Source organism: Macaca fascicularis, chromosome 1 (genome assembly GCF_037993035.2).
Source record: "Macaca fascicularis isolate 582-1 chromosome 1, T2T-MFA8v1.1".
NCBI lineage: Eukaryota > Metazoa > Chordata > Mammalia > Primates > Cercopithecidae > Macaca > Macaca fascicularis.
Window position 1 is genome coordinate 20259329 of NC_088375.1, and position 19879 is coordinate 20279207.

Sequence of the window (19879 nt, forward strand, 5' to 3'; positions counted from 1 at the left end):
AAGCACAATTCATAAAAGGAAAAATTGATAATTTGGACTTTGTCAGAATTAAAACCTTTTGCTCTGAAAAAGACTTTTTTTGATTAAAAAAAAATACAAGCTACAGAGTGGGAGAAAATACTGGCAAATCATATATACAACAAAGGATTAGTATCTGGAATAAAAGAAAAAAAATTCTCAGAACTCAACAGCAAAAGCAACTAATCCAGACAGAAAACAAATAAAAGATATAAAGAACAGCGAGATTTGCGACTTTGTGACTAGTTTTGTCCTATGCGCTGTGAGCAGAAATGATATGTCCCTTCTAGTCAGAGTAGTTAAGAGTGGGTGTGAGATTTCGTGTTTCCTCTCTTCCCCTTCCTAAAAACCATGTATTGAAATTCTGGCATCACAAAATGGAGTGATCTGGATCCCTGATTCAGCTTATTAAGAAGAGATTCTCTTGTTAGTTGACCAGCTTACACTGGACATTACATGAGTAACAGATAAGTTCATGGTGTTTCAGGATCTTGGGGGTGTCAATTTTCTGGCTGGAAACCTCTGTGGCCACAGCGGCTTTGTCTAAGTCCTGTGTCCAGGAAGAGGTACACAGACAATTGAAGGGTGAACAAGACGAAGATGAGCTTTATTGAGCGTTACAGCAGCTCAGAGGAGACCCGCCATGGGCAGCTCCTCTTGATAGGCAGGTAATCTGTCAAGTGTTCAGTTCGCAGCAGAGAGGAGGCCCTAGAGAAGGTGGCTCCTCTCTGCCAGCAGGTCATTTCTGCAACTCTCAGCAGAGAGGGTAGCTCCTCTCTGCAACTGGTTGTTCTGTCACCTCCAGCTATCAGCAGAGAGGGTACTCCTCTCTGCTGCTGGCCATCCAGTCTTCTCTCCAGTCTCTCCATCCTCTGGCTGTCCTCTGCCCTGCTCTGGCTGAGCACAGGGCTTTTATGGAACTCAGAGGGGAGGAAGTGGGTGCCAATTGGTCCATGGGCAGCCATGGGCAGGCCAAAAGAAGCACCATGATTTCCCACTCCGGTCAGCAGGACTGGCAACCAGGACCCCAGCCTTCAGACCTTTCCTGGACTGAAGGTGAGAACTTACTGGGGACCCGCCCCATCCTGCCCAGTAATCAATCTGCCTTCCACTGCCATTCATGGCCCCTGGGCCTTGGCCCTAACCCCTGCTCTGAGATTAGAGCAGGCACTGGGAGCAGCCTAGGGGCGGCCTGGGGGCCACCCCCAACACCAGGCTCCAGGGTGTCTGCTCCTGCTGCTTGGCCTCTCTCTGCTCTCCTGGGGAAGTGTGGGGTTCCTTCCTGGGGCACCTAAGGGTTCAGGCTGCAGAGACACCCGGGTCCTGCATCTGGGAGGGCAGCCACAGCTGCACTCGGGAAGGCAGATCCTGCCTGCTCCCAGCCCTCCCCCAAGAGCACAGGGAGGCTCCGATGCACAGCTGCAGTTTGGGCAGTTGTACTGGGCAGAGCTTTTGCCTGCTCATAAAGCAGGAGGCCTGGGTCTGCAGTCGTGGTTTGGGTGGCTGCAGCGGCACCTGGGGAGCTCCATGGAGTGTGCAACTCCAGCCACACCTCCCTGCTGCAGCCAGCATGATGGTAGTAGCCACTGTCATCAATGGTGTGTTAGGTGACTGCAATTTCTGGAATTATTTGTGACCGCAACCATAACCTATTCTGCACTGACAAATACAATGGATAAACTATAATGTAATAGTTTAATAAACATTTCTATATCGTTGGACAAATTACTTAACTTTGCTTTCCACAATTATTTATAATTAGCGATGTTGCAATGACTCTCTTCATCTATGTATATATTTAGTGCAAGTTTTTCATTGGAGTAGAGCAGAAGTGAAGATTATTTCTTTAGAATTGTTTCTTTAGAGTATTACCAGGTAAAGGGGAATAAGGGTTTCTATTATTCTGCATATCAGTGCCTTTCAAGTGTCTGATACGTAGAATTTGGTCAACATGACTTTGTTGAATGAATACTTTCTAATACTGGCCACCACCAATCTTGCCAACTCTTACTATTACCATGTTTTTAACAAAGTTAATGGGCATAAAGTGATTCTTTCCTGATATTGCCATTTGCATGGCTTTGGTAGAAAGTGAGATTGAGCATCTGCTCATATGTTTGTTTGCTCATTGTAATTCTTCTTTTATGAATTTCATGAACAGAGAGGTTTATATCTGAGAAACAAAGTGGTAGATTGTTGGCTTCCCCCAAATAGAAATCAGTCATACTGGAAGGTGAAAAGTATACTATCACTTTCTCTAACTATAATTCTTTACCTGGAACAAAGCCAACTCTTGCAGCTGAGGTTAGCTTTAATTAACCCTTTCAGCTCAGATTCTCAAATGTTCCTGCATTGTGTTCATCCAAATGTTTAATTAACTGTGGTGATGATTAATTAATAGGCACCATTTCTGCCATCTGGAACAAGCTCCCTCTACCTCCTGGCCTTCTCACTTCTCCAGTTTAGTTAAGATCTCTATGAATGCACTTGTCTTCTTTCTCAACCAAACACCGTATTTTTCTTCCTCTTTCTTTTTAATGTTAATGCTTAGCGGAACTCAAGGTAGGAAAACTGCTGCCTAGGAGAAGCCTAGAAGAATTCAACTGGATGTTCTGCATTAGTGCTACCAAGTTTTGTTACCTCACCGAGTGGGCCAATCCTTTATTGCCAAGCCCCTGAAGTCACTTATTTGTTTCTGTTGTCTATGAGCAATAGTAACGTGTTTATTAGAAAGTATGAAACCCCTCCTAAATAACAACAAGGCTCTTCTTGCTTCTACCAAGGTCCGCTTTCCCAGCCCCTGTTCCTAACACAACTTTTTAAAAAACAGAGATGGGGCCCCGCTATGTTGCCCAGGCTGGTCTTGAATGCCTGGCATCAAGAAATCTTCCTGTCTCAGCCTTCCAGAATGCTGAGATTACAGGTAGAAGCCACCATGTCCAGCCAATTCTACTCACACTTCTTTGCATGTACCCTGACCTTACATCACTACGTGCATTTATATAAGCTGGTCTTTCTGCCTGGAATATCCTCTCCCAACTGATATTTTCTCTCCTTCTTTAGGGCACACTCTGAGGGCAACACGTCTGCAAGGGCTTCCCTGCTTTCAGGGTCCAGAGCTCGTCATTCCCTTCCCCACTCTCTGTAGGACATGCCACCACTGTGGCACTTTCTCATGGCATGACTCTTTCTTCCTCCAGATTATAAGTCATCAAGAACATATCTTGTCTACCTTTTTTTGTTCTTAGCATCTATCACAGTAAAGAGAAGGCATGTAATAGTTTTTGTTCAATGAATGACACTAGGTCAAACCAGTTAGAAAAATTTTTCACTTCCAACTTCTGACTGGGCCAGACATCCTCTCTAAGCAGTCATCAAAAACAAAACCAAAGTGATCCTTTTTGAGCAAAAGCATCTAGAAAAACATCATAAAGCATGGGGCAAGTTATAAATGCTTTGATGAGGGGCTCAGTGTCCGTATTCCAGACCCTGTGTGGTCTTCATTTCACCCATCAACCTCACCATGACCTTGGACATTCTGAATTGCTCTCCATTCACACGGGGAAGGGGTCTGACCAAGTCTGTGCATGCTTTGAAGAAGTGCTAGATCCAGGACTGGACTGAATCCTACCATCCCTCATAATCCTCACAAAACTTGAATAGCTTTCTAAAAGCTGAGGATGATTCTTATGCCTATATGACGTGAAACACATAACTGGTCTTTTCAGTTAAAATCATTTATGTTGACAAAGCTTTGATAATCTGGTCAGATGTAGTGGTTCACGCCTGTAATCCCAGCACTTTGGGAGACTGAGGCGGGCAGATCCCTTGAGGTCAGGAGTTTGAGATCAGCCTCGCCAATATGGTGCAACCCTGTCTCTTCTAAAAATACAGGCTGGGCATGGTGGCTCACACCTGTAATCCCAGCACTTTGGGAGGCCGAGATGGGCAGATCATTTGAGGTCAGGAGTCCAAGACCAGTTTGGCCAACATAGTGAAATCCTGTCTCCACTAAAAATAGAAAAATTAGCTGAGCATGGTGGGGCGCGCCTGTAATCCCAGCTACTCAGGAGGTGACAGGAGAATCGTTTGAACCCAGGAGGTGAAGATTGCAGTGAGCTGAGATTGCACCATGCACTTCAGCCTGGGCAACAGAGTGAGACTCTGTCTCATTTAAAAAAAAAAAAAAATTAGCCAGGCATGGTGGCGCATGCCTGTAATCCCAGCCTCTCGGGAGGCTGAGGCAGGAGAATCACTTTAACCCAGGAGGTGGAGGTTGCAGTGAGCTGAGATTGAGCCACTGCACTCCAGCCAGGGCAACAGAGTGAGACTCTGTCTCATTAAAAAAAAACAAAAAACAAAAAACTGTAGTGCTTCTTCCAGATGAATTTGGTTGATATTGGATGTTTCAGCACTTTCACAGCCTGAAGCATCTTGATCTGACCTATGTTACGGGTGGGGCTTACACAATGAGGGTCACCACTACCTGTTTGAGTAGGACAGTTTTAAAATGCTATTCCTTGGATACACCATGGAATACTACTCAGCCATAGAAAGGAACAAAACAATGTCCCTTACAGCAACTTGGATGGAGCTGGGGGCCATTATTCTAAGTGAAGTAACTCAGGAATGGAAAACCAAAAACCGCATGTTCTCACTTATAAGTGGGAGCTAGGCAAAGACATACAGAGGGATATGTGATGTAATGGACTTTAGAGACTCAGAAAGGGGAGGGCGGGAGGAGAATGTGAGATTAAAAACTTCATAGTAGGTACAATGTACACTACTCAGGTGAGTGGTGCACTCAGATCTCAGAACTCGCCACTGTATAATTCACCCATGTAAACAAAAACCACTTGTACCCCAAAAGCTATTGAAATTTTTAAAATAAGATAAAATGCTACTCCTTGTAGCTCATTAACTGCTCTGACTTTCGTTTAGACAATAGAAATGATTGAAGAGGTACTGGAGGAAGGGAAGCAGAAAGAAGAGAGAAATTTAACCCCTTTTCAGGAAGCAAGGCTCTACCTAGAAACAAAGGTAAAAGTATGATTAATAGGGGGAAATTACCGCTAACAATCCCAGTTCTCACCCAGAAGACCAATGATTTAACATCCTTGGCTAGGGTCGTTAAAACTCTCCTTGACACAAACCGAGAGCTTCAGACACTCAGGAGAGTACTGCCCTTAAGGGGCCCCATGAAGGGGCCCCACACCCTAGCAGGGGACTGCAGGGGAACAAAGGTATCTCCCAGCCGAAATGAGGAGCCTGGGTTTTGTGCTTGGTATCTCATCCTATGATCAGGTTTTAACAGCCTCAGTCATTAGGAGTGAAACTTCCCGGGAGCCTTTTGCCAGAAATGGGGTGTGTTAAGTTCCAGACAGTTCAAGTCAATATGATGGACCATTAACTCAATGTTTTTGTTTATAGTTGAGTGGGAATGAGTAAGTAATGCCCTTCATCCAGAAAGTTCTCAGAACACAGGATGCAGGAGGCGTTTGGAGCTGTCCCCCTCATGTGTGAATCTGCTGCGTTATGACAGTGCTTTTGTGAACTTTGGGCTCTGATACATGCTAGGCTCCTGTACTAATGAGCCTGCACATTGAAAGAAACATGGAGCCTGAGATGAGAAAACTACAAAAGCAACCACAATTTTATGACTTCACTGGCAACAGAATGTTCAACTGACAAAAATAGTTTTAAGTGACATTTTGTCCAAGAGAATAATAAAACAACAGAATAGCACTGACCACATGCGAGATAATCTGAGGATTGGATGGACTTGAATATTTAAAGACCTAACTGTGTCACTGTTCACATCTCAGACATTTGAATGCTAAATAAAAAATGCATGAAAAAAACCCAGATTTTCTCTATCCTAAATAAATCAATCATCTGTCAGTTGTAATAGGGTGGCAGAATTGTGAGGGCTTTTTTTCATTTTCTAAACTTCCTGATATGTTGTTTTATGGTTTCGCTAATAATAATAAAAAGATAAATTCACCTAACAACAAATTAACATAAACACTTATCACATGTTTTTAAACAATGGCATATATAGGTAAAAAGATGAAAAAATACACTGTGTTTCCTTAAACAGCATAACAGCGACATTAAAATTCTTGATGCTCTGCAAACTTCCTCAGTCAGGTGTCAACCTTAGGCAAACTGACCAAAGTGTATTAATACCTTAAATTTTGTTATTAGATGTCACATAAATATTATCAATATTCTTGATTGTTGTACAATTGTTAAAATACAATCATTCATGCATATATAATTACTCTCAAAACTCTACTTTTTTATGTGCCTTAGTCTGAGGCTAAATAATTATTATTTAAAGACTTTATCTTTTTCTAAATTCTGCTAAAATATACGTAACAAAACTTAGCATTTTAACCATTTTTAAGGGTACAGTTCAGTGGCATTAAGTACATTCACATTGTTATGCAACCATCACCATAATTTATTTCCAGAACTTTTTCATCTTCCCAATCAGAAACTTTGTCCCCATTAAACAATACCTCCCGTTTTCCCTTCCCCAGTCACTAGCAAACACTATTCCACTTTCTGTATCTATGAATTTGACTGCTCTAAGTATATCATAAAAGTGGAATCATACAATATTTGTGACTGGCTTATTTAACAATGTCCTCAAGTTGCATCAGTGTTATAGCCATGTGTCAGTATTTTCTTCCTTTTAGGGCTGAATAATATTTTGTTGTATGGACATATCATGTTGTTTATCCATTCATCAATCAATAGATACTTGTGTTGCTTCCCTGCATAGCTATTGCATATAATGCTGCTACGATGGGTGTATAAATATCTCTCTGTGTCCCTGCTTTGAATTTTTTCCATATATACCCTGATGTGGAATAGCTGAATCATATGGCAATTCTATATCTCTTTTTTCTTTCTCTTTTGAGATGGAGTCTTGCTTTGTCGCCCAGGCTGGAGTGCAATGGCACAATCTCAGCTCACTGCAACCTTCGCCTCGCGGGTTCAAGCGATTCTCCTGCCTCAGCCTCCTGAGTAGCTGGGATTACAGGTGCCCACCACCACACCTGGCTAATTTTTGTATTTTTAGTAGAGAGGGGGTTTCGCCATGTTAGTCAGGCTGGTCTCAAACTCCTGACCTCACGTGATCCACCCGCCTCAGCCTCCCACAGTGCTGGGATTCCAGGTGTGAGCCAGCCGCTTGACCCTGTGTCGAATTATTTTGAGGAATACCATGCTGTTTTCCACAGTGGCTGCACCATTTTTCATTCCTACCAGCAATGTGCAAAGGTTCCAGTTTCTCCACAGCCTCACCAGCACTTGTTATTTCCTGCCATTGTCTTCTTCAAGAACACCAAATAATGCACTGAATTCTGCCCTGGCCCTGCACCATGTCAGAAGGAACCCGACCCTCCTTCTGAGCAGGTCCCAGTGACCTCTGCCAGTGAGGCCCACAATCAGGCCCATCCATCCCATCAGTCCCCAGCAGGATGGGTTCTGGCTGCTGATGGACAAAGGGAGGCCCAAAAGGCTAATGAGAAAAGTGGTGACTCAGTTTGTAAGCCTATGGGAGAATCCCAGTCCCCGATTTGGCTTCCCCGGATCTTTAGAACTTGGCTGTTAGCAGTCCCGTGATGTGCTTTCCCTGGATGCACAAGGCCGAAACACCAGAAAAAGGCACACCTCTGCATGCGGCCCCCAGGCCTGGAAACACTTCTTCTGCGCCACCTCCTAAGAAGCCGTTCACAAGAAAACTCCCACAGCGACCAAATGGGTGCCCCTCCACCTCCTCTGCCAGGGCACTGAGGCATGCATCGGCCCCCAGGATCCAGCTGCCCTGGAGAAGAGGTTCCTCCAGCCCCTCTGCTGTGTCTCAGGCCCCACATGGACCAGCTGTAACCCCACGCCCGGTATAAATCTCCCACCTCACTCTGCAATCCCCCAGGAACCTTCAGATTTCACCCGGCCTCCCTTTGGCCCCTTGTGGCTTCCCAGCCAACTGAGTGGGAAAAGGAGGGCCCAGAAACGACAAAGGTGGTAGTGGGGGCTCTGATGCTTGTCCAGGTCAATGACTTTCCTGCCTAGTGCGACGTCCGACACACCTTGAAGCAGAGTCATGGGCAGCCATCTTTCATGCAGGGACGACAGCAGTTCCATTCATCTCCAACACGCATTTCCAAGGCTCAGAAATAAGAACCATTGGCTCTGATTTACAGAGAGCCTAGAGAAAGGGGGGAGGTTTTTTGGCCAAGAGTCTCTTAGCAAAGCAGAAAAAACAAGAAGTGTTTGTTTTGTTTTGTTTTGTTTTTTCACTTTCAGTTTGCAGCTCAGAAAGCCCAGCCACCCTTTTTTTGTTTCAAGCAGGCACTGAGAGAGAAGGCAGCCCAGCAAGGTAAACGGAAACAAGTAAAGGCTCTGCAATGCAGTCCTCACATGCTCAGCCTCAGCAGGCACAACTGCTGAAAGCTGGGAGTCCAGAGATAAAAGGGATGAAGCCATCCCTTCCTTATACACAGACAAGAAGACCAGATGCTGTGGTCTGAATGTACCCCCAAGAGTCTTACACTGAAATTAGAACTCCAAGGTGATGGTATTAGGAGGTGGGGCCTTGGAGAGATGATTAGGAAGTCATCAGGGTGGAGCCCTTGTGAATGGGTTTAGTGCCCTTATAAAAGAGGCCCCAGAGAGCGCCTTCTATCACGCGAGGACACAGTGAGGAAATGTCATCAATGAACCAGGCAACCTGTCCTCCCCAGACACCAAATCTGCTGATGCCTTGATCTTGGGGACTTCCCAGCCTCCAGAACAGTGAGGAATAATTTTTTTTCTGTTGTTTATAAGCCACCCAGTCTATGGTATTTTGTCATAGCATCCCAAATGGACTAAGACATCAGCACATGACTGCCCCCGGGAAAAGGAACTCCCAAAATTTCAGAATGTCTAAATGTATCATTGTAAGATGACACCCCAACCTGGACCCTAAGACTCAAATCCACAGCTACATTCTGAGAGGCCTTGTGCCTCCTCTCCAAGCTCCTGTGTGGACCGTGTGTCCCCAGCCTCCCATCCAATAGTGCACTAATGACTTTGTCCTGCTGACCTGTGCCCAGAACCTCACTGGGCCTCCCATCACTGCTTTCCTGCAGTCCTTGCAACAAGGTGGTGCATGCTCTTGAAGAATGCCACCCTCTAAGCCCTCTTTGTCATTGTCAACTGTGGATCTTCTGATCACCACCCTCCTTCCCCAAAGGTACCTGACTCACAGTCATCCTCTCCCTCCATCCTCTTCCCTACCCACCCCCATTCCTGCCATTATGCTAAGTGATTGACCATATGTAAGAATGACGCCCGAAACCAGGTCGGCCTCCTGGTCTTGACTTTCTCATGTCAAATGGCTCTTCCCCTCCTTTGTCACACAAGCCCAAGCTCCCCGTGAAGCTGCTAAGCTACTGCTGAGGAACTCACCGCCTTCAAGAGCGCTGCCTCCCTCTGGCATCGTTCTAAACTCCTCACCTGCTTCACCCCTGCCTGCTGGCATCTGCAGCAGCCACCTTTGCCCACTGGAAAAACTCCAAGGGGATGGCAGAGGCCAGCCCTGACCTCACCATGCCTCTGAACCAAACACAGTGCCTACCTCCTCAGGCTTCTGGTCACATGCCCCATTTTCTTAAGTTGAATACACTCCTGACTGATGCAGGGCCTCCACAAATTCGTTCGTGTCATGAGGGCATGTGGGCTTTGTTTTAAGCTGCTAAGTTGAGAGACACAGGCACAGAAATGATTGTCATGAAGAAAGAAGTTTGTGTTCACAGTTTCCTAGAAATGGGAGTTACAACACAACACAGAGAAGGAATGGGTGGGGCAGGGCAAGGCAGGCAGGTTTAGAATTGGCTAGTTTGAATAATTTCAGGGCTGTGGGGCATAGGGGCTATCTCTGGTTGTCTGGTACCTAACCCTGAGGTGATTAAGGCAAAGGATAGTGTCCCAGAGTGTGAGAGCTCCATATAGGAGGCGGCTGGGAGCGGGAGCTCTGAATTGATTGGTTTGCGTTTGAATGTAATCCCAGCACTTTGGGAGGCCGAGGCGGGCGGATCACAAGGTCAGGAGATCGAGACCACGGTGAAACCCCGTCTCTACTAAAAATACAAAAAAAAAAATTAGCCGGGTGCGGTTGTGGGCGCCTGTAGTCCCAGCTACTCGGGAGGCTGAGGCAGGAGAATGGCGTGAACCCGGGAGGCGGAGCTTGCAGTGAGCCGAGATCGCGCCACTGCACTCCAGCCTGGGCGACAGAGCAAGACTCCGTCTCAAAAAAAAAAAAAAAAAAAAAAAACGAAAGGTGTGCTCCTGGGAGAGTCCTTTAGTACCTGTTGATAGCTGGAATTCTCCCACGGTCAGCAAAGCCCCATAATGAATACAGTCGTCATTTTCTCAGTTGGGTCATCATTGGACGATATCTGCTTATTATGCCTCTAAAACGACTCTGATCTCCTCACTATATTTCTCTAACTCAGATCATCACTATTCCAGTATTTACCATGGGCCCCTAACTGGCTTTCCTATTTTCTCTCTTGCTGTTCCCAGTGCAAGCAGGCAGACCTTCCTAAAATGTTATTTGGATCATGTTATAGCCCTGCTGAAAACTCCTCGATAGCTTTCCATTGCTTTTAGGATAACTCCAAATACACTTAATTTCCTGTGCATCTTTTGTCTTTTCTACGAAACGGAAATAATAAAATAACACTTAACTTGCATGAAGAGGCTACACTGCATAATCTCTTAACATCTCTTCCAGGTCAGAATCAATGATTCGATGACCTAAACATTTTCATCCCCCACTGCGCTGCAGGTGGAACGCCCCCCGCAATCCCCCGCGGCTGGGTGTTTGTTTGTATCTTTCACTCCATCACTCTGTCTTCCTCCTCTTCTTCTTTGTCTTTCTCATTCTCTTCCACTTCATTTTCTTCCAATGTCTTCCTTATCTCAGAACTCTTGGCCAAACTTAACCTCCTTGGATCTTTTTACAGGAGCCCCTATCAGTTCTCACTCATCACTGAAGCAAACTTCATTTAAGTATAAATCCCTGCAGAGCAATTATTAAGAATTGGTAAGCCTTTCCATGTGCCAAGCACTGTGTCAAAAACTTTATCTCTTTCAATTCCCACAAGAACATATTTCTTTATAAAACAGATATTATCTTCATGGTATAGATGAGAAGACTGAGGCTTAGATAAGGGAAGTGACTTGCTCAGGGTCACAGAGCAATTGGCTGCTCCCACAGTTCTGTCCCGAACTCATGCATTTTTAAGAGTTTCTGTATGCAGAAGCTGTACACCGGCTGTGGGCACGGGCAGCCACCTGTCCTCTCAGGTCTGTTCCTGTTCCTACTAGAGCCCAATCAGGTCAATAAAATATTATTTTAGTTTTCTTTCTTATGCAAAGGTGTATTAGTTAGAGCTTTTCAGAGAATTGGAGCTGACAGAGTGTACATGTATATAGAGAGATTTATTTTTTTATTTATTTAATTTATTTATTTATTTATTTATTTTTGAGACAGAGTCTCGCTCTGTCGCCCAGGCTGGAGTGCAGTAGCCGGATCTCAGCTCACTGCAAGCTCCGCCTCCCGGGTTTACGCCATTCTCCTGCCTCAGTCTCCCGAGTAGCTGGGACTACAGGCGCCCGCCACCACGCCCGGCTAGTTTTTTGTACTTTTTAGTAGAGATGGGGTTTCACCATGTTAGCCAGGATGGTCTCGATCTCCTGACCTCGTGATCCGCCCGTCTCGGCCTCCCAGAGTGCTGGGATTACAGGCTTGAGCCACTGCGCCCGGCCGAGAGATTTATTTTAAAGAATTGGCTCATATGCTTGTGGGGCTGGTAAGTTCATAAACTGTAGGGCAGGGAGGCAGACTGGAAATTCCAGCAGGAGTCGACGTTGCAGTCTTGAGTCCAAAGGCAGTCTGGAGGCAGAATTCCTACCTCTTCAGGGGACCCCAGTCTTTCCCTTTAAGCCCTTCATCTGATTGGTTGAGGCCCACCCACATTAGGGCGGGTGTCTGCTTTTCTTAAAGTCTGCTGATTGAAATGTCAATCTCATCTAAAAAAAATACCCTCACAAGCAACATCCAGACGGATGTTTGCCCAATTATCTGGGCACCACGGACCGGCAAAGTTGACACATAAAATCACCCGCCGCAGAAGGCTTAAGTCAAAACAAAACCAGTTGTCTGAAGAGCTCTAAGTGGAAGGACAGCGCTCTGGTGAAGACCTGCATCATGAAAACCCTGCATTCAGGCCGAGGTTCCCACCCGTCTTGGGCTGAGCCCCAGCAACTTCTCACCACCTATATGCTCACTGGGCGGCTGCCGCCCTTCTCACAAATTAAGCTTTCGTTTCCTCCAGCCGGCACCTACAACTGGAGACAGGAGCTCTCATTAAGTTGATCTATAACTTTTCAATTTGAGGTGGCGGGAACCGCCTCTGGTTCAGACTCACCTGGTCGATGGATTGACAAACCAGTACAGAATCAGTGGGAACAATCACACTATATTTTATTAGCTTCTGGTGAGGCAGCTGGTGGTTTCCTTTGAGTCTAATTAGTAAATGACCATGTGAAATTTGGTTAGTAGAAGAAGCTGGAGAGGCAAAATTTAAAAATGCTTTTACTCTTCTAGGATGCGGATGCTACGTCACCTTTGCTGGTACTAGCACTGGCAGCTGCTACCAGTTAAATGGTGACACCTTGATCCTGGCTAGTTCCAAATAACCGAGATGAGAGAGCAATTAACTGGTTATTGCATTTTCTCCTTGTCAATTGGCTAGGAATTTTGGGAATCCTCTCTTTCTTAGAAACTCTCTGTCCAGTGTAGGACACATCCTTATCTAAAAAGGCTCATTTTATGTTCTGTTACAGTTAGCATTCGCTGTATATATTAGAAAACCCAAATAATAGTGGCTTAAACACACAATGATCTCTTCCACCGTACAAAATTCTGGATGAGACAGCCCAAAGATGATGTGGTGTTTCCATGAAGTTATCAGACACTTTCTTTTCCATCATCCTCAGTACTTGGTTTCCATCTTTAGGGTTACTGCCAGGTCCACAGTGGCTGCTGGGGCTCCAGCCATCAGATCCATCTTTGCAAAAATAAAAAATAACAAGAGTAGAAATCTTCTCTAGATTTTTGGTCCACCTTTTAGGAAGCCCTTCCTAGAAGTCTTTCTGAACAATTTTCAGTTGTATCATATTGGCCAGAACGTAGTCACATGACCATAACTTGCTCTAAGGCAGGCTAGGTATAATTCCACCCAAATGATACAGGAGTTGTGGCAATAAGAAGGTGGACATGAATGGATGGTGGGCAGAAACTGGCAGTCCTAGCACTACTTTTCTTCCTCCTTTCTGTCCCAACAAATCTTGCCTCCAGGTCCCACTAACACTACTTACATTTCCACAACTTAAACCATCCTGTTAGTGAAACATTAAGAATGAAATCATATGATGCCAGAGGCTTGCTTCAAAATAAACAGCAAAGGCTAGTTGTAGTGGGTGAGTGCATAGAGACCACGAGAGCCATGATTAAAACTGGATGATGTATACACGGGGCTTTATCTTACTAGCCTTTCTACTTTTGTGTTTAAAATTTTCTGACCGGGCGCAATGGCTCATGCCTGTAATACCAGCAATTTGAGAGGCCGAGGTGGGCGGATCACCTGAGGTCAGGAGTTCAAGACCAGCCTGACCAACATGGAGAAACCCCGTCTCTTCTAAAAATACAAAATTAGCCGGGCGTGGCGGTGGGTGCCTGTAATCCCAGCTACATGGGAGGCTGAGGCAGGAGAATAGCTTGAACCCAGGAGGCAGAGGTTACAGTGAGCTGACATCGCACCAGTGCACTCCAGCCCAGGCAACAAGAGCAAAACTCCATGTCAAAAAAAAAAAAGAAAAAACATTCTGCAATAAATATTTTTTTCAAAAACACACATGTCTGGTTTTCTTAGTTTTGTTTAGGCAACACTGCAAAGTCCTCATAGATATTTGTTCAATGAATGAATGGATGCTCTCCTTTCTGGAAGTTCTTCTTGCCCTGCTGAGATTCCTTAGCCTCTAAGGCCTGGTGCAAACAACACCTCATCTGTGCAGCCCTATCCCAGGCTATTTTCTTCTCTTCACTGTCCCGTCATGTGTATGATACCATTACTATGGTATTTATCACATGGATTGTCATTATCAAGTCATTGGCTCATCACTGATCATCACTGCATTGTCATTGTTAAATTCATTAAGTATTATCTGTCTGTCTCACCAAAAACCTTCTGAATTCTGGGAGAGTGAGCACCATTTCTCAGCCACTTTCTGCTGCATTTGCCTAGCACAGTGCCTGATATATACAGACAACTGTAAATAAATGCCTGACTTGAAACTGGCTTAAAAGCAAAACCTAGGGTTTAACTGGGCCTTATAATCACTTAGTCCAGTCAGCAGACATGATATGTTTGTAGTAGCAGTGAGACTTAGAATTATAGTGCTGGACCTAGAAGCCTTGCTGATTAAGTTATAGACACTGAAATGATGCTAAAAGTCAATCATCCAAAGGAAAGGAAACAGCGAGTGAGAGAGGGTCAGTGAGCCAAGCAAATGTCAACTGAAAGAGGAGAGGGGGCTCTCCGAGTTCTGGGAATGGATAACGTCATGAAAAAGCACAAAGAGTAAAGAGACAGAGCACAGGCTGAGTACATTATCTTTTTAATTGTTTCAGGGGACGCTTCATGCCAGCGCGTTCCAGTAAAATGCATAAACACGTCTCAAGGGATATGGAGGCTTGACCTGGTCGTTTAGCATTTTAACAGCTCTCACTGTGCCTTCCAGGAAGCAGTGCCTCTGTCTCCAGTCTGTGGGTTTGGGGCACTCAGATTTCATGACCATGAGCTCCTCAGAGCCTCCATGCAGACACCAGCCTGCTGTGAGAGAGACTCAAACAAGTTCCTTCTCATTTGACAGGTAGCGAAACTGAAGCCCTGAAGTTCAGAGTTCCAGGAAATCTCCTGCAGCTGACCCCAAGTACCAGTGGTGAAGGCTCTTGGCTCACAGGGACAGGCAAAGGAAGGCAAAGGAAGACAAAGAAAGACTAGCCTGAGACCAGCACGCATGTTCACAACTAAGCCCATCAGTCAGCTCCTTGCTCAGTGCTTTCTCCTTCCTACCAAAGAGCAGGAAAGCTCACCTCCACAGCGGGCCCAGGTCACCTGAGGTGGAGACGTGGGAGCTGACGAGGGACCCCAGCAGGACTTGGGCACCCACAGTGGCTACTGGGGTGAAGAATGAGAGGAATGAAGAAGAAGAAGAAAAGAGGGAGGAAGGGGGACATCTGCTAGCAATGTGACCTTGCACCTGGCCAGGTAGGACTGTGCTAGACCCTAAGGAGGAAGGAGAGAAGGTAGCGTGTGTTGCCCCAGCTGTGGGTGAAGCACAGGATACCTCAATAACCCACCCTCCACTGCTCTCCTCACCCCCAAATCTCAGTCGCCATGTTTCTAGACTCTGATTGAGGGTTATTATCTTTGCTTCAGTTTACTTTATGTTAAGATGAAATATTTGATATACACAATGGAATATTATTCAGCCATTAAAAAGAACAGAATCCTGTCATTTGCAGCAACATGAATGGAACCGAAGGTTATTTTTAAGTGAAATAAGCCAGGCACAGAAAGACAAATATCACATGTTTCTCTCTCTCATGTGAAATCTAAAAAGTGAATTTCATGGAGATTAAGAGTAGAATGGTGGTTACCAGAGGCTGAGAAGGGAAGCAGGGAGGGGAGGATGAAGAGAACTTGGTTAACAGGTAAAAACATACAGTTAGATAGAAGGAATAAGTTCTTGTATTCAGTAGTATAGTAGAGAAATTATAGTTTGCCATGATTGATGGTATATTACAAAAAAGCTAAAAGAGAAGAATTATAATGTTTCCAATGCAAAGAAAAGATAAATGTTTGAAGTGATGGATATCTCAGTCACCCTGATTTCATCATTACACGTTGTATACATGTATCAAAATATCACATGTATCCCCTCAAATATGTACAACTATGATAGGTTAATTTTTAAAAATATTTAAAAATGTATATTAACTATTAGGAGGCCCTAAGGCCTGCCTCTCTCAGCTCATAAAGGGGAGTGAGCATCCTGGGGGCGGTGGCTGGGAACCGCGTCAAGGAGGAGGCAGGAGAAAGCTGCCTTCTTCCAGTCATAAAGGACCTTGCATTTTCCCGTGTCAAAACACTGCTCCGCTTTTGGAACGGAACCAAGTTCTGAAGACCTCTGTACCTGAGGACAAGTTGTGAAAGAAAAGGCAAGCCATAGGCGCTGTGTGTTAAATTACCATCTCCTAACACCAGGTCCAGCAGCCGCAGCCAGACCACCAGGAGGAAGGGTGTCCTCTGTGAGGGCCTGGATGGTCCCCCATGCTGCCAGGACCACCCTTTGGGTCACTGTCCCCTGCTGAGTAGGTCTATGCAAAACTATCCCCAAAGGTCAAAGAAGCTGAGAAGTTGAAAACAGAGACTGACAAATTCAGTGTCTCAGAAAGAAACACTTAATAGGGACTTTACGAACAGAGGTCACATCTCAGGCAGCCACAAGACAAGATGGTGGATCCCTGCTCCGTTACCCCGACGACCCAAGGCTATGTACCATATAGAATTTGTCTAAGGGCAGGATGTATGGGAAATGTGTGTTGACAATAACATCAAGGTCGTTCTGACATAAGGGCAGGAGTTAAGGTAAGTACATGAAAGTAAAAATCTTAGAGGCCTTCCCTGAACTGGGGTTAATCAGGAGTCAACGTGGCAGTTGAGCATCCAAGATGGAGCTGCTTTTGTCTCCACGAGAATGTGCCTGGCACGTACTGAGGCCTCAACATAGATTTGTGGAGAACAAGGCAGAACTAGAGAGTGAAAGGAGGTGCAGGATAAAAATACGCATCACTTCTCCTCCCCAGAAAGCAGTTGCTTCATCTCTTTAATTCCTCCCAAGAGAGCATAAATTAACTTGTTTTAATCGCCTTGTATTTACTCTAACTCAGCAATAGAAAGCTCTGTTTGGTGGGAGCAGGGAGGCAAGGTCTCCATCCTTATCGGAGAGTGGCCCAGTTCCAAAAACAGGGGATCTCACAAGATCTGGGCACACACGGACGTGCAAAAAACACAGTTCAAAGTGTTCTTTGCTGTGTGGATGCGAGGGTTAGGGACAAAGCGAGGCTGCTTTGGCTGCCACAGTGATGATAACCCCCTGTACCAAAGTCTCCAGCATTGATAGAGGAAAAAAGCTTCAAAGCTGTTACTTGACAAGATTCTCTTGGCAAGAAACAGAGCTGTGTTTCTCAATCGACTTTAATTCCTTTGAGCAGGCGAAGCCTGACCCTTGGTTTGCTAGTTCCATGTCAGATGGGAAGTGCTTATTCCACTTCAAAGTCAGAGGCACAAAATCCTATCTCGGGGATAAACTGGTCAAGTGGCTCACTGCTGTCCCCTGAGGGTAGCTGCCCTGGCCTCAGCCCAAGGCCCAAAGGCTGGTAGGGGGTTGTGAGAGTGTGTGATAGCTGTTTTCCCTTCCAAATATTAAGGTTCATCCTTCATCAGAAGATATAATGTTTATTCATATAACTAAACAAAATGTCACATTTTGAGAATGATTCCCAAGTTGGTATAAGGAAACTAATGTTCTTTGTTCAATCAAATCTGAAGTTTTCCTTTATTGTACATGAAACAATGAGTTCGAGACTCCATTAATGTCTGAGGGCCATTGGCATGCTCCATCCAGCCCAGTTCATTACACAGAGTTCTGGTTGAATGCTTTCCTCTGAATTTGACACAATCTCAAACGGAGCTCTCGGCAGCTATCTACGAATCAGAATGCAGTCCCCCACCAGACATTATTAACTGCCAGTGCCTGGATCTTTGCACTTCCCAGTCTCCAGAACTGTGAGCAATAAGTGTTTCTTATTTAAGTCACCCATTTTATGTTAGTTTGTTATAGCAGCCTGAGCTGGCTAAGACAAGACATAATAATAATATCTACAGATAGAGTTACGGAAACAGTTAAATAGATTAATATTGTACACATAACTCAAGAACACTGAGCCTTCTCCTTTCAACCCATCTGAGCTGGTTGTCACAGACAAAGAACACACACACACACACATACACACACACACACAAGAAAGGAGAAAAGGAGGCTACTTCTCAAGAGAAAAGGAAGCTACTTCCTTAAAATCTTCTTTAACCTGAATTTCCTCTCTCTCCAACAACTGCCCCATCTCTTTCCACAGCCTTCTTTGCCAACCTCCCCTTTTGCCACCGGTGAAAAATAGACTAAAGAAGTACAAGAGTTGATGTGGGCTGACTGCAACCTGTTAATCCAGAAGAAGTGGTTTGTTGGATGGACTGAGGTGTGGAAGGTATAGATAAAAAGAAGTGGACCGATTGTAAAGATATAAAGGATGTAAAACTGATGACATTGGTGACTGGGAATGGAGTCAAATGTACAGTCAATCTTCATTATTTGTGGATTTCATATTTGCAAATTTACTTTCTCACTACAATTTGTTTGTAACCCTAAAATTAGTACTCATAGTGCTTTCATGGTCATTCGCAGAAATGCACAGAGCCCTGAGAAATTTGAGTTGCTCTCAATGCACACATTCCTAGCTGAGGTGGAACAAGGTGACGCCCTGCCTTCTTGTTTCAGCTGTCATACTGCATCAAGTATCCTTTTCAAGGTCTATTTAGTTACACAATACATTTTTGCCTTTTTGTGCTTTTTATTGGTGATTTTGCTGTTTTAAATGGCCTCTCAAAACAGAGCTGAAATTCTGTCTTTTGTTCCAAAGTGCAGAAAGGCTATGATTTCTCTGTGGAGAAAATACCAGTGTTAGATAAGCTTTGTTCAGGAGTTAATTACAGTGCAGTGAGTTCAGTATTAATGAATCAACAATGTATATTGAATAAGATATCTTTAGACAGAAACAAATACACAGCAAGGTTATATATTGATCAGTTGATAAAATTGTGACTAGTTGTGCACAGGAACTTAACCCTTTATTTCCTCTAGGAGCAATGGTTTGGTATTCACTAATTCAGTGTTCACGGTGACTTTATAGAACATAACTACTGTGAATAAGGTGAATCAACATAACTTCCAGCCAGTGTTCTGGCTTGAACAATTGGGTGGATACGGGTGTAGTTTGCTGAGCCAGGGCTCACCAGAGGAGGACAAAGTTATTATGCAGGAAGACATGATAAAATCCTGGAATTTTCCCTGGGACTCCGGGACTTTATTTTGGTATCATAAACACCTCTGTAGCTGCAAAAGTCCCATCTTCTTCTGTGATGTTACCTGGATGAAGCAAATCAAGAGATACATTCAAGATACTGTTGTCCCCCCCACCAACTAATTTATGGAGAATACGTTCCAAGACCCCAAATGAATGCCTAAAGCCTCAGACAGTACCAAACCCTATATACTACATATATATCATAAAATTGAATTTATAAATTAGGCACTGTAAGAGATTGGCAACAAGAGGAAGAGGAACAATTGTAACAATATACTGCAACAAAAGTTGTGTGAATGTGTTCTCTGTCTCTCTTTCAAAATATTGCATTATATTTTGCTCATTTATTTTTGAACCAAGGTTGACCATGGGTTACAGAAACCATGTGTATTAGTCCATTCTCACACTGCTATAAAGAAATACCTGAGATGTGCTAATTTATAGATAAAAGAGGTTTAATTGGCTCACAGTTCCGAAGGCTATACATGAAACATGACTAGGGAGGCCTCAGAAAACTTACAATCACTGCAA

The 19879-nt window shown here is 44.5% G+C and overlaps 1 long non-coding RNA gene across 1 annotated transcript; it reads left to right on the forward strand.

The window, feature by feature from the left end:
• Window positions 1-14938: 14938 nt before the first annotated feature.
• Window positions 14939-19637, forward strand: LOC141409142 (uncharacterized). Its single transcript, XR_012427959.1, has 2 exons — window positions 14939-15413; window positions 18344-19637. It is a non-coding gene; the product is annotated as an uncharacterized lncRNA (long non-coding RNA).
• Window positions 19638-19879: the final 242 nt, after the last annotated feature.